This window comes from Larus michahellis, chromosome 14 (genome assembly GCF_964199755.1).
Source record: "Larus michahellis chromosome 14, bLarMic1.1, whole genome shotgun sequence".
Classification (NCBI taxonomy): Eukaryota; Metazoa; Chordata; class Aves; order Charadriiformes; family Laridae; genus Larus; species Larus michahellis.
This window is the reverse complement of record NC_133909.1, coordinates 37,215-40,795: the sequence shown is the minus strand read 5'-3', so window position 1 is coordinate 40,795 and position 3,581 is coordinate 37,215. Positions and strand designations below refer to the sequence as shown.

Here is a 3,581-nt window from a genome sequence, read left to right as displayed (position 1 = left end):
TGATCAAGCACCAGGAGCCTCGAGGAAAGCCCTGGAGCCAGCCCTGAGAGCGCGGCCATGCTCTGCTGAGGAGCCGAGCGCCCACGCCTCTGCCTGGAGGAAGGGCCCGGCGCTGGCCTTCCGTCTCTTCCCAAGGGAGCCTCTCTCTTTCCCCCTCTTGCTCTGCTTTACCTTGCGCTCCCCATGAAATACGTCCTCTTTCCTTCTGCAGCGATAGGCCTAGGTGATACGTGGTTGCCAGAGCCTTGAAGAGGAATCGGAAAGGAAGCATCCCTGGCGTGGGGACTTTCCTTCAGATGGCAGCACTTCTCTGAGCTTTGCTCAGCCTCCAAACTGCATTGCTTAAGCTCTCGTCTTTTCCATTTTCCTTTGATTGTCTCATTAAAGGCATTGGGCACCAGCTTTGCCAGAGAGTCGTCTTTCATTCTCCCCTCTTCTCCAATACCAACCACCTGAGTATCCAAAAGAGTTCCTCCCTCGGTAGAACTACAGGTTCCTCCTGAATATTCATCGAATCATAGAATCACCCCTATTGGAAGGGACCGCAAAAGAGCATTTGGTCCAGTGTTCCGTGGGCAAGGGAGCCTAGACGAGATTACCTAGCACCGTGCCCAATTGCATCTTGGACACCTCTAGCCATAGGGACTCTACCATATCCCTGGGGAGACTGACGCAGCGCATGATCGTTCTCACTCTAAAAAATGTCTTTCCTACGTAAAGGTAAATCCTCTCCCGGTTGCTCTTTGTTCTCTCCACACGGTTCTTTGTGAAGAACTTCTGTCCTCTTTGTAGTGGCTTTTCAGTCCTGGAAAACTGTGATGAGGGCAGGGGAAGAGCATCACAGGACAGCACGAGAGCTGTATGAAGTTTAACAAAGACATAACCAAAGGGCCTGGTACAGGCTAGGTTGTATGTGGCTGAGGAGCTGCCTTGCTGAAAGGTACCTGGGGGTCCTGGTGGACAACAGCCTGAACGTACGTCAGCATTGCACCGCTGCAGGAGCAAAGGCAAATCAGATCCTGGTCTGCATCTGAAGGTCCATTACTACCAGAGGTAGAGAAATGATCACCCCATTCCACTCAGCGCTTGTCAGGCCACATGTGGAGAACTGTGTCCAGTTCTGGCCCCCACAATTTGAGAAAGACGCAGGCAGACTGGAGGAGGTCCAAAAGAGGGCCACAGAGATGATCAAAGGGCTGGAGAACCTGCCCTGTAAGGAAAGGCGGAGGGACTTCGGTGTTTTTGTTGTGAAGAGAAGGCTTGGGCAGGGAGGGCTCGTCACAGTTTTCCAGTGCAGCCTTTGGCGCTGTTTCCCACAGCATTCTCCTGGAGAAACTGGCTGCTCATGGCTTGGACGGGTCTGCTCTTCACTGGGTAAAAGACCTGGCCGGACGGCTGGGCTCAAAGGGTTGTGGTGAATGGACTTACATCCAGTTGGTGGCCGGTCCACCACCACCACCACCACCACCAGAACACCAGCTGTGTTCCCCACGGCCCAGTATTGGGGCCTGTTTTGTATAATACCTTCATGGCTGATCTGGTAAACTGCTGTGATGAGTGCAGGGGAAGAGCATCACGGGACAGCACGAGACTCAGCATGGGATGTTTTGGGGGAGGAACTAGAGGTGGGGGAAGGGAAGGCTCGGGGTGGTACTGGCAGGAAAAAACATGAGAAAACTAGAGGGAGATGTCATAACGTGTTTGTCCCTCAAGAACTGGTTGCTGTTCAGGATGCTTGCCTGGCCATGGCCTGCTTCTGATCAGCGCATCCTGTCTGGTCTTTGTCTTAAGTTCTGTTCTGAACTATTTGCCCTGGGGAGGGGCTCCCTATTCTGCGTGCACGTGTGTGTATGGAAGTCTATGGGGCAGCAACTGGAGTCACACCACAGGTCGACGTGGTTCCTGTCTCCTTGGTGACAGTCACTGGAGTGGGACCAGAGGTCATAGGGACTGTTTGTCTGGGGTGCCGGCACCTGGACAGACCAGGGCGAGTGGAAACAATGTACCAGCTTGTGGAGTGTGAGAAAGCGAGTGTGTATAATTGCTGTCGAGTATCAAGCCAGATGATGCAGCGAGTGGAGCACGCCCAGGGGAGAGCAAGGTAGGGAGAGCATATCCCAAGGAAGAGATATCCCAAGGAACTGTCCAGGGACTGGTAGAGGGAGGCGGGTGGCCAGAGAAGTAGAAGTGCAAGTGTGTGTAAGAGCAGGGAGATCGTGTGGGCACGAAGAGGCTCCAGCCAGCCCGCTGGATCGTCCCTGTCCCTCTGACCCCTGCCAAGTCGCTCCTGACCACCCGGGACAGCACATCCCTTTGTGGCATGGCTGGCTGCTGGCTACTCCTGCCTCCACACAGGTCTTCCCTGCAGATCCCCGCTTTGTCACAAAACTAGTTAAGGGCTTGGTGTGTCTGAAATATGAGGGGAGGCTGTGATAGCTGGGATTTTTCCCATACCTGGTGGAAGGGAATGAAGAGGGAGCACGACTCTTCTCTGTTGTACCAACTGGCAGTGCAAGAGGCAATGGGCACAAATTAAAACACACGAAATTCCATTTCAAGGCCAGAAACCCCTTGTTGAGCCTGCTGGAGCTGTTGGCTTGGACTACAGGATCTCAAGAGGTCCCTTCCAACTCCAACGATTCTGAGACTCTATGAACTGAGAAGGGCGATGTCTCCCATAAAAAAAGACGTTACTTGAAATGTTCTGTGGCAGAAAGTGGTTTACACGTATTTTGCTTTTTGTTCCTGTGGCTGCTTGAGCCTTACTGAAGTCAAGGTAGACAACATCCACTGCTCTTCCCTTCTTCACCAAGCTAGTCACCTCACTGTAGGAGGCTACCAGCTTGGTGAAGCATGACTTCTCCTCTGTCAATCCATGCTTACTACTCCCAAGCCAGCCCAGCCCACCTTCCTCGCTACCCGTGTTGGGAAACTGCTTCCAGGAGGTTTTGCTCCATCATCTTCCCAGGGACTGAGGAGAGGCTGATTGGCCTGATCCCTCCCTTCTGGTTCCTCTTGCCTGTGTGGAGACAGAAGCAGTCAAGGTGCGTCCTGAGCCACTTCAAACACTTGCAAGTTCCATCCCAAAATAAAGGCTACTTTGAGGGCACACATCCAGATGCTGGCAACTGAGAGCAACATTGTTGGAGCTGGTCGACGAGGATGGGATTCAAACCCACGCGTGCAGAGCACAATGGATTAGCAGTCCATCGCCTTCACCACTCGGCCACCTCGTCAGCATGCTACTGTGGCTCCTGCCACTGCTCCCACTGCTCCTGAGTGATGTTGCTTCTCCACCTCCTGATGCTGCTTCTCCTGTTCCGGCTCCAGCTCCAGCTCCAGCTCCTGCTCCTGCTCCTGACGCCTACACCTTTGTGTACTGCTTGGCATCGGAGAGAAGGAGCCAGCCTCCAGCTTTTGCCTTTTGGGACTGGTCCACTCTCTCAACAGCTGGGCTGAGCTCCGGATACCTTTCGTAGAATCATAGAATGGTTTGGCTTGGAAGGGACCTTAAAGATCATCTCGTTACAACCCCTCTGCCATGGACAGGGACATGTCCCACAAGACCAGGTTGCTCAAAG

The 3,581-nt window shown here is 53.4% G+C and overlaps 1 non-coding gene across 1 annotated transcript; it reads right to left on the bottom strand.

Moving 5' to 3' along the window:
* Positions 1-3,154: 3,154 nt before the first annotated feature.
* TRNAS-GCU (transfer RNA serine (anticodon GCU)) lies at positions 3,155-3,236 on the bottom strand. The gene has a single exon. It is a non-coding gene; the product is annotated as a tRNA-Ser (tRNA).
* Between the last annotated feature and the right edge of the window lie 345 nt (positions 3,237-3,581).